The following is a 12408-nucleotide window of genomic DNA, read 5'->3' as shown; positions in this document are numbered from 1 at the left end:
GCCTCATCCAACTTTCGCTTATTTGCTAAAAGCTCCTTTAAAAATTTAACTGCGTTTCATATCGGTGAAAGAGCTTCAATAAAAGGTAAGTTAATATGCAATTTCTTTAATAATTTAAGGAATTTACCAAATAAGTTGTCTATGTGATCTTTCCTTGTTGCACTGGGGTATGGTACACGAGGTTTGTCCTCTTTACTTACCGGGTTTTGCTCATTGTGGTTCACCTCACCTTTACCTTTACTTACCACAGATTCTTGCCTCGGTTCTAGTTTACGTTCAACTAACCCTTCCTTATTTTGAACGGTAATCGCATTGAGCTGTTCTCTTGGGTTAGATTCAGTATTACTCGGTAAACTACCTTGTGGTTGTTCAGAAATCAGTTTGGCAAGCTATCCTTCTGAGTTTTGAGTCCTTGGATCAACGCTTATTGATTCTTAAGTGCTATCTTGGTATTCTAGAAACGTGTTTCTGATACCGAGATAAACTTTGTAAGCATCATCTCAAGGTTCAGCTTCTTTTCCTGTTGGTAAGGAGGTTGTTGTGGCCTTTGATTCCCTTGACCACCCCACGAGAAATTTAGGTGGTTCCTCCAACCTGCATTGTAAGTGTTACTATAAGGATTATTTTGAGGTCGAGAATTATTACCCATTTATTGAACTTGTTCCTCCTCGGTGCTAGGATTGAAGGGTGGAAAATTTGGGTTGTGTATTCCTCTATTTGAGTCACACCTCATCACTAGATGTACTTGAGTAGAACCACATAAACCGTCAATTTTCTTATTCAAAAGTTCTACCTGGTTTGATAGCATAGTAACTACGTCGAGGTTGAAAACACCGGTTACTTTTGTTGGCTTTATTCTCATGACTTGCCACTGATAGTTATTTAATGACATCTCTTCAATAAATTCGTAAGCCTCTTCAGGTGTTTTGTTGTTCAAAGTTCTACCAGCGGCTGCATCGATAAGTTTCCTCGTTGAGGGGTCCACTCCGTTGTAAAACGTCTGAACCTGTAGCCAAAGTGGTAACCCATGGTGATGGCACCTTCTCAAAAGATCCTTATATCTCTCCCATGCATCATAGAGTGTCTCTAAATCCATCTGCACAAACGAAGAGATATCATTCCTCAACTTAGCCATTTTAGCCGATGGGAAATAGTTAAGTAAAAACTTTTTGGTCATTTGTTCCCAAGTGGTGATTGACCCTCGTGGTAACGAGTTCAACCACTGTTTAGCTTTGTTCCTCAACAAAAAGGAAACAACCGAAGGCGAATGGCATCATCAGAGACGCCATTGTTTTTAAATGTGTCGCAAAATTCCAGGGAATTCGCCAAATGATTGTTGGGATCTTCATCCTACAAACCATCAAATTGAACAAACTACTGTATCATTTGAATTGTGTTAGGTCTCAGTTCAAAATTATTTGCAGCAATAGCAAGCCTAACTATACTTGACCCAATTCCTGTTAAATTAGGTTTAGCATAATCATACATAGTGCGTGAATCAGGGTTCTGATTTACTGGATCAGCAGCAATCGCAGGAGGTATCGAATTTTCCCGATTTTCAGTCATCTCCTCAGTTGTGATGTGGATATCGTCCTCTTGCTCTCCTTCTGTGTATCTTAAGCTTCACCTTATTTCTCTTCGGTTTCTGCGAGTTGTTCTCTCAATCTCACTATCAAAAAGTAATGGTTCTAACTGGTTTCTTCTAGTCATAAACTATAAAAACCTGCCAAAAGGAGTAAAAGAAAATTTAGTAACAAAAAATTAAAATAAAATTTAAATTGCAATAAAATAACTGGCTAAAGTAATAAATATTGAGTGTTTCTAATATCTTGGTTCCCCGGCAATGACGCCAAAAACTTGATATGTGATTTTCGCGATAAGTTTTAAATAATTATAATTGACTGTCCTTGAAAGCTAACTAATATCACGATGAATGCAAGCGCACCTATCGAACAGTAGTATTGTTTATAGCAAGACCGGATGTCAAATCCAAAGGAACTAAAAGTACTAGTATTAACTTTCTTTTTATTATCTAGCCTAAAAATAAAGGGGTTTGTTTATCTAACTAATTAACTAAACAGAAAAAGAATTGGGGAATTACTTTTAGAAAACTGAATGATTTAGACAACACCCAAGGAAGAATCCACCTACACTTCACCTATTATTTGACTCTGAATCAGACGGTTTATTCATTTGACTTGATCCGTAGAACTCCCTAAGTTATATTATTTTCTCTTTCGAGACTAACAACGTCTAACCCTAGGTTGATTAATTGAAATCTCTTTCTAATTAAAACCTTCTAGTGTTACATTAACTCGATCTATGGATTCCTTATTAGGTTTAACCCTAATCTGCCAGATTTATGTCACCCTATATCTAGGCGTGCATGCAACTCCGCTTAATTATGAATGATCTACTCTTAAATAGGGACTTTTGCTCCTCTGAATAAGCACATCAATACTTGAATCAATATCCTAGAATATTAAAGCATGAATTAAGACATATAATTAAGAACAAGTCAAATATTTATCATACAATTCAGATAATAATAACAAGATCCGTCTTAGGTTTCATCCCCTTTAGGTATTTAGAGGGTTTAATTCATATATATAAAAGAAAACATCTCAAAAGAATAAATATAAAAAAAACATAAAGAAAACCCAAAAACTCCTGAAGGAAATTGAAAGGAGATCTTCAGTCTTGGAGAGGAATCCCAGTTCTGAGATGGATCAATCGATGTTCTTCGAGTAGTTCCTTGCTTCCTACTCTGCGTACCCCCTTGAGTTCCTCCTCTAGGGTGTTTAAATAGGTTTTAGAATACCTTCAAGCCCTCAAAAGTGGCCTTTTCCAAATAGAACTAAACTTGGACTCGAGAGGGACAAGCCCGTGTGCGATTGCTTCAAGCCGTGTCAAGGCCGTTAAATAGGCATGAGCATGTGGTCTACTCGTGTAAGTAATCCTTAGAGTCTGCCAAATTAACACGGGCGTGTGGTCTACCCGTGTGAGGAACTCCAGGTAGTGTTCATTTCCCACGTTGGCCCATTTTCTCCGATTTCAGCCCGTTTCTCGCTCTTTTTACTCTTCTAAGCTCACCTATGTATAAAACATGAAATTAAAGGATTAGGAGCATTGAATTCACAAAATCTAAGGGGAAATCACCCAAAAATGTGCTAAGCATGGGATAAAAATATGTATAAATTATGGTTTATCAGTTATGCATTGGCTTTGTTCAAAGTAAAAATAATAGTTGTGTGTATTTGCATCATCTTGATGATGGAAGTTCATATATTTTATATTTTATGTAGATGATATACTAATTGCATTTAGGGATCCCTTTAAAATTGATCAGTTAAAGACCATGCTTAACTTTAAGTTCGAAATAAAGGATCTTAGTGCAACAAAGAAAATTTTGGGAATAGAGTTTTCCAAATATAGATAGATTGGGAAATCATCTTAGTTGCAACAAAGGTATATTGAAAGGATCATTGAACAGTATGGGATGCAAAATTCGAAGCTAGTTATTACTCCCTTAGTTGCACACTTCAGACTTTCAACTTCAGAGTCACCACAGACTGAGGATGAAGAAAAATAAATGTCCAAGGTTCCTTACTCCAGTGTAGTTTCTAGTTTAATGTATGTAATAGTCTGGAGTCTCCCCAATATTTCACATGTTGCTAGTGTTGTAAGTAGATACGTGGCTAGACCTAGAAAATTGCACTGAAAAGCAGTTAAGTGGATTTTCAAGTATTTGAGGGGCACATCCAATATTTGCTTGGAGTTTGGGAAAAGTACTGAGGGTCTAGCTAGCTATTTGGATTCAGACTATGCAGGAGACTTAGACTGAATAAGATCTCTCATGAGTTATCTGTTTGCTTTCAGCAAATGTGCTATTAGCTGGAAGACCACAGTACAAGTCATTGTGGCATTATTAACTACATAAACAGAATATATGACAATCACAGAGGCTATGGAGGAATCCATTTGGTTGAAAGGTCTATTCGAGGAGCTAGTCATGAAGAACGACACGACTATTTTATATTGTGATAGTTAGAGTGTCATGCATCTCACTAAATATTAGATACACTACGAAAGAACAAAGCACATATATATTTGATATCACTTTGTTCGAGAGGTGGTTGCTTGAGGAGATGTTCAGATTCATAAGATTGACATAGAAAATAATCCAGCCGGTATGATGAGTAAGAGTCTACCAATTTCCAAGATCAAGCACTGTTTGGGCTTGGTTAGTATCCTGCAAAGATCGAGTTAGGCCCGTGACAAAGACCAACAAAGGAGGCAGGTTAAAATACAAGTCAATGTGGAGATTTGTGGAGTGTGTCTCATATTTTTCTAGTCAAACAGAGTCAAAATAGGTTTGAGGTTACAACGAAGAAGACCACAATGTCCCAACGACGCAACAGATGATGTCACAAAAAGGCGATCACGACATCGCAACGACACGACGTGTTCCCCACAAATTGGATTTTTTCTCCTAGTTAAGCTTTTCTATCTTTTCTCAATCAAACTCTAATAACTCTAAGGATATTTTAATCATATTAGCGCATGAATTTTAGCCTATAAAAGGGCTCATTAGTAACCCTATAAAAGTTGATCATAACGTAACATTAGAGAGAAAATTAAGAGAAAGTTTTGAGAGAGATTTGTAAGGAATTTTGTGTTTAAGTTGGACAACCTTGTTTTTTCAGAGTTTAGGGTTTTGATATGAATATTTCCATCTTTTACTCTTTGACTATTTGCTCATTAGTAAAGTCTCCTTTTACCCGTAGTTTTTATCTTCTTTATTAGAGGAGTTTTTCGACATAAATATTTGTGTGTTTGATCTTCTCCCTTTTTCTTACTCGTTTTTATTCGAGTTTATCCCCATCAACTCACACTTGGTACCTATACTTTTATAAAATGTCCAATGTGGTATTTTTACTCTGAAAATGTCCAATGTGGTACATGCACTTTGAAAATCCTTATTGTAGTATCTAAACTATCAACATTTGTTATATTATGGCACTTGGTGTTAACCATGTTAATAAATTGCTAAACTGACTAAAGAGAATTGACATTTAGACTTTTTTTCTTTCCAAATCGTAAAGTCCATATGGATAATATTACATTTTGTAAAAAAAAACTAAATTAAACAAAAAGTTAAATTAAAATAAAACAAATAACTAAACATATGGTTAATAAAAAGAAGTAAATATTAAACTTACATGTATTTTCATAGATAATAAAAATTATTATTTAAAAATCAATTAAAAATGTTATTTCGAATAAAATACTCTTTGAAGAAGATGACCATTTGCTAAATGGAGAAGATGACGTTTGTGCCTATGTAAGTTTAGTATTTCTTTTTTAATAGCCACATGTTTAGTTATTCGTTTTTAATATAATTTTATTTTTAATTCGTTTTGTTTAATTTTTCACATACTGTTATATTATCTATATGGGCTTGATGATTTGGAAATGTCGAATTTTCATTAGTTGGTTTAGCAATTTACTAACATTGTTAACACTAGATACTGTAGTAAAATACATATTCATGTACCATATTGAATATATTTAAAGTACATGTACCACATTAGACATTTTCTGAAAGTACAGGTACCATGATAGAACACATTTATATTGATAGTTCACGTACCACATTCGACATTTTATAAAAGTAGAGGTACCAAATGTGATGTTATCTCATATAATAAAAACAAATAAGATAAACAATGACTATTGGCAATTAAGTCTTCAATGATTAGATCCAATCCAACTTCCTTGATCTAAGGAATTAGATAACTATGATCCGATCCGGTCCTCCATATATGTTTTCTCAAGTGATATGATCTTCATTGATGGGCTAGATACATTTCACAGTATTAGCACAACTCAAAATCTAGGCCAATAAATTGTCAATAACTCAAATATGGACACAGGCTTATCAACACAACCCAAAAATCTAGGCTAATAAATTGTCATTAACTCAAATATGGACACAAGCTTTTTCGTCACAATTGGACAAGGAGAAGGCACTCCCTTAGGCACTTATTTAGTTAATTCCATATTTTTCAACACTTCCTTTGTAGTCTAACTTTCCCTTGAGAATTAGTTTTTAATAAATATGGCAATATGATTCCCATGATAAAAAGTAGGAAAATTTTCAATGTGGATTGGAGAGTTAAAAATATAAAGACAAAATTAGCCCTACTTTATTTTAATTTTGGGTATAGCATATTAAATGTTAAAAAAAAAACTTTTTTTTGTTGCTTCATTCTCTCTGTGCCCTCTCTCACAACCCTCGACCTTAAGACATGTAGCCTTTGGTTACTCTGAACCAAGTAAACCAAACCATCAAGCCAAATTGAGTGCCAAAAAAAAAAAGAGAAGAAGCTATTACCTCATTTTTGCTACCAACTCTCTTGTTACTTCTATTGATTCTTCAAAAGTAAGTTTGTTTTTTCTTATTTTGTATTCGATATGCGTACTTAATCATCTACATAATATATTTACATATTATATTTATTTTCTATTGTATTTCTTTCTTTCTCTTTCAATATATTGATTGAAAATTCAATTTCATTTTAGTATTCTTTCCAAAAACAAGTTTTATATATACATGATTTTATATATGCATTGTTATATTTAGAAAATACATGCAAGAAAAATCATAAAACTTTTATTTTCAATTAAAATTATAAATTAAATAATAACTTTAATATTTTTCAATTAAAATATTATTAAATATTTAATCCAAGGGTGTATTACAAATAGAGTTCATTGTAAATATTAAATACATGAATATTATTTTTATTTAATAAGGGTAAAATTGTAAATTATCATTACATTTCTTGGGAAGTATTTGGTGAATCTAACTTGATAATGTACCTTTTCAGATATTTTAATCAATACATTTCAATACCAAACATTGTAAAGCAACTTTCCTAACAATCACATTCCAAGGAATCATATTCCATTAGAATCATAACATGGAAAACACCAAACACTACCCAATTTGGTGGAAGAGAGGAGTGGTAGTTCAAAAATTGGTATAACAATAAATCCAACCTTCAAACTTTACCTATTGTGTTAATTTAGTCTTAATTTTTAAAAATTTAACCCTTAATATTTACATATAATCTTAATTTGGTCCAAACTATAAATAATTAAAAAAACATAAATATTCTAATTTACTTGAACTTTGAGCCAATGTGTAGTCTCATACATGAACTATGATTTTTTGCAATTTTATACAAGAAATTTTATTTGATTCAAATTTCTTAAATCATTAACAATGTTATCGAATTAGCAATATTTTACATTGATATATTGCATACGTAAACAATTGTATTAACCCAATATGAAAATAAATTAATGTATTCATTTCTTTAAACGTGTACAATTGAATCAAAATCAAAGCTTTATGTATACATATGAACTACAATTCAAGTTTCATGTGTATAATTGCATCAAATCAAAGTCATGTACCAAATTACACATTTGACAAAGTCCATGTATAAATTGATATTTATCCCTATTTTTATGTAAAAATAATAAATAAAAATAGGCATAAAGATAAATTTAGCCCCTAACTATTACTAATTTTGTCATTTTGGTCTTTATTCTTTTTTGGGTCATTTTGACCCTCAACATTTAAATTTTAGTCAAATTGCTTTTTTTTTTATGGAAAAATTGACTAAACTATTAAAATTTTAATGGCATTTACATGACAGCTCAAGAGGCATTTTACGTATACTTCATTACCAACTTAGATAAATTTTCTAAAAAGATTTTTTAAAGTATTTATTATTATTTGAATTTTATAAATTATAGGCAAGGGCAAAGCCAAGGGGCCTCAATCCCTCTAAAATGGGAAAATTTTCTTTTATCCCCTTTAGGATTTTTAAAATTTTAATTTATTAATGGTAAAATGCATTTTGGCCCTCCCAAGAAATGATAAACATTTGATTTAATCATTTAAACATCATAAAGATTTAAGCTATTAAAATGGTGAAATTGTATTTTTTACTACAATTTAATTCCGCCCCCTAAATTTTTTAAGCTTGCCCCTGATTATACGTGGACTGTCACACTAGTGACCTCATCAATGTCATTAAATTTTAACAGTTCAGTCATTTTTTTCATCCAGAGACAAGAAATTTAACTAAATTAAAAGGTTGAAGGCCAAAATGACCCAAAAAAAAGACTAAAATAACAAAATAATTAAATGTTAGGGACTAAATTTACCTTTATGACATAAAAATAAACCACCACCTTGTCTCATCTTACCCTTTTTTTCATAAAAAAAACTTATTTATTTATTTGTTGGTTTTTCCCAAGTTTTTTCCTCTTTAAATTATTTTATAATTTTTTTGAAACGTATCATTTACGTATCATTACTAGATCTGTTCATGGGTCGGGCTACTTCTCTAGGCCTGAAGGCTAGCTCGAAATTTGGGAGGATTTGGACAAAAAAATTAGATCCGTTTAAAATATGGATTATGCTCGAGCTTAAACATTAAAGATCCAAACTAGACCCATTTTTAAGGTTATAATAATTTATATTATGTTATTTTTATCTATTATGTAATTTATAAAACATAAAGAATAAACTTATACTAAATAGATAATCCTACTCTAATTTAAATATTAAAATAATGTTAAGATGACTATATAAAATATTTCAATAAATAAAAATAAAAATATTAAATATTAAATTAAAATAGTATAAATATTTAAAAATAGTATAATTAGTTTGTGTTAATCTTTTGAAAATATGAACGGATTTAAGCAAAATTTTATATCCATATTTCAAATCAGACTAGGCCAAATTTAAATAAACATAAATTATATTAATTTCATACTTAAAACAAACTCGACCCGACTCATAAACAGCTCTAACCGTTCCATACAAACTCGCGTTTCTTTGCAAGCCGCCGTGATTAGAAAGAAATTTATGTCGTTTCGTGTTGATCACTGGTTAAAACTTGCAGTGTTTGATGAAATTAGATATTTAATCTCTCTTTTTTTTAATCGAATATTGTGTTTGCATGATCATAAAATCAAGTTTTTTGTCTGCCAAGTTAAACTTTTTCCTTCATTGATAATTTTGCGGTAAAAATACTATTAAATCCCCTATAATATCATGGATTGCATTTACTTTCCTTACAGAAATATTTTAAAATCAATCCCTACATTTTAGATGAGTGAGCAAAATAACCCTTCATTAAAATTACATCATTAAATGTATGTTGTGATGTATATATAAGGTATAATAATAAATTTAGCCCTTGACATTTACATATTTATTCAATTTGTCCTCTACTCTTTTATTGAAATAAATTAGAATTTTTTAAACTAATAAGGCTAAAGGGTCAAAAGGCCTTAGTAACAAATTAAAAAGAATCAATTAAGCTCTTTTACATTTTAAAATTATTAACAATCATAAAATTATAAACAAAATCTATAATAAATTTAAAATTATAAAATTTTATATACTGACCATTAAAAATGAAATATTTTAAAGAAAAATTGAGATTGGTATTAGATTTCAAAATCTTATAACCATTAGACAAAAAAAATCTCTGATACTTTTTCGAATTCTAATCCTAATTTTTATGTAAAAAAATTTAAATTTAATGGTCATATTTTTATATCTTAATAAAAGTTTTATAATCTTATAATTTTTATATTTTTTATAATTTTTAAGACTTTTAATAACTTCTAAATTTTAAAAGAATCTACTTGATCTTTTAATTTGTTTCTAAGGCCTTTTGACCCTTTAGTCTCATTAGTTTCAAAAAAAAAATTTTAATTCACTTCCAATAAAAGAGTAGGGTCAAATTAAATAAATGTGTAAAGGTTGAGGTTGAATTTGTTATTATACCTAATATATAAATACCAAAACAAACATTTAACAATGCAATTTTAACAAATGGGTTGTTTTGCTCACTCATCTAATGTACAAGGACTAATTACCCGTTTTTTCAATATAGGGGTTAAAATGCAATCGAGGATATAGTACAGCGGGTTTTGGGGTACTTTTGCCTAGTTTTGCTATTAAATTATTGATGGATTTTTATCAATAAAAAGAAAAGATGAATAAATAATTTTTACAGTTTTAAATATTTGTGTATTTTTAATATGTTTTCTAATTTTTTAGAATTAGGACCAAATTGAGACAAAAATAAATATTAAGGATTATATTTTAAAATTATGATAAATTGACACAATATGTAAAATGTGAGGGCCAAAATTTTTATAATATCAATTTTTGATTGCTGCCTTACCCATCCGTCAAATATTTAACAACGCTTAATGGAAATGGACTAAAAGAACAAACTCAAGTAGTTGAGTGACCATTTCGAAAGATTTAAAAGTTGAGTGAAAAAATTGAAACTTAAGCATAGTTGAGTGACCAGTAGTGCAGTTTTACCCTATATTAAATAAGCTTTTATTTTTTTAAAAATTTATATAATTCTTTATTTTTTACATTTTAATGAATCATTTAGCTCTGATTAATACATAAACAAGTCCTCAAATTTTAGGTTTATGTTACGATTTAGTGTCTGAACAATATCTATTGGTATTTGGACATTTTCTTCGTCTTGTCTTGATACCTAATCTATCATTCAGTTATAGTTTTTGGGCCAAAAACTTTAACAAAAGAATAATTTAAATATCAAAATGAGACAAACAAAAAATAAGTAATAAAAATGAGAAAACAGATTTAGTTAAGGAGTAAATCGTAATATAAATTTAAAATTTACTTAGTCGTAGTTTTCCATTACTAATATTGAAAGGAAAAGGTGAAACCTTAATTTATCAATATTAACAACAATAATATGCGAATAACAACATGAGAAAAATATTATTTAATACATATGTATTAAAATGGTTAGACATAAAACAAAAAAGGATAAATCTCAAAACAACATGATAAATTTAGCTTTTAACATTTACTCACTTTACTATTTTGGTCTCTATTTTTTTTTTGGGGGGGGGGGGAGGGGGGTCATTTTGGACAGAAAAATAGACAAAATGAACAAAGGGCTAAATTTATCTTTATGTCATCTCAAAACTATACATGAACTTTGGTTTAATTTGTAATTTTATACATGAAATTTGTAGCACCCCACATCCAATCCAATCGTCGGATTCGAGATGTGAGATGTCACATTTGTTTTTGAAGTAATTACAATTTGTAACACCCCAAACCCAGCCTAGACGTTATGGCCGAATTTAGCGATGTCACATGAATTGGAATGTGAAAACAAATGTATCAAGTTTAAACCATTTCCGTTTATTAGCCTCTATTTATCTTTCGTTGATTTCAAAACTATTTTCTCATTAACTTAATTCATTTTAAAACATATTTTATAGCGAATGCTTTTAAAATCGTGTTATTTTAAGAAAATTGTTCACGTTTAGGAAACGTCATGTTTAATAAAACCTAATTTTCGTTGCAGTTCAAATATTCATGAAAAACAATTAAAAAACCAAAATAAGTGCAAAACGTCCAAAGTCTAAAATTACATGAAAATAACCCAGACTATAAATAGAAAATAAATACCAAATCTGAAATTTAGATAGTCCATTAAACATGTGATCATTGTCGAGTCCTCCGCCGCACCGATCCGTCTAAGTCTGGGGATTATCTGGACACATAAACAGAAGGGGTGAGTTTACGTAAACTCAGTGTGTAATCCCCAAAAAAAAACATGCATGTAGTCAATCACAACAATAGTCAAATGTAGTTTGGGCCTAGGACCATTTCAGTTTCAGTAGCAGTTCGGGCCTTAGCCCATCACAGTAACAGTATCAGATATGCATTAGGCCTAAGCCCATCACAGTAACAGTATCAGATATACATCAATCAGTAACAGAGTCCTACCTAACCAGCCTCTACACACCATCTCCGTCCATCCCTACACTACATGTGGGGTTTAAAACACCCACCTATCCCTACACTCCAAGTAGTACCGAATGCGTCACATAATCAGTATATAATAGGCTTGAGAGCCTTTTAATACACTTCCTCCAATCATAATCATCCCATCCCAACCCAATGCAATGCAACCATACCATATGTCATGCTTTTATGCAGCCATCAGTCATACGAAATCATATATATACCAATAATCATGCATAATTTTCATGCATCACATACACTCGGATCATACATTTAGGGGTTTGGGTAATGCTTACCGACCCTACAGTAGGTTTATAGTGGACTTGGGTGACTCGTACAACCCTAGGAATCATTTCAGTAAAAATGGGCTCACACGCCTATGTGGCCTGCCCTTGTGGCCCACACGGCCCAATTTGACCTTGGCCGTGTGGATCACATGACCTGGCCCAGAGTTTCACACACCCGTGTGGACCCACACGCCTGTGTAGCCCATACGGCCT

General features: G+C 31.2%; 1 non-coding gene across 1 annotated transcript; it reads left to right on the top strand.

Annotated features, from left to right (window-relative positions):
• Positions 1-1022: 1022 nt before the first annotated feature.
• On the top strand, positions 1023-1129 carry LOC128295907 (small nucleolar RNA R71). The gene has a single exon (XR_008286456.1). It is a non-coding gene; the product is annotated as a small nucleolar RNA R71 (small nucleolar RNA).
• Positions 1130-12408: the final 11279 nt, after the last annotated feature.

This window comes from Gossypium arboreum, chromosome 7, assembly GCF_025698485.1.
Source record: "Gossypium arboreum isolate Shixiya-1 chromosome 7, ASM2569848v2, whole genome shotgun sequence".
NCBI lineage: Eukaryota > Viridiplantae > Streptophyta > Magnoliopsida > Malvales > Malvaceae > Gossypium > Gossypium arboreum.
Note: the sequence above shows the minus strand (reverse complement) of the source record. Positions and strands in the feature narration are given on the sequence as shown.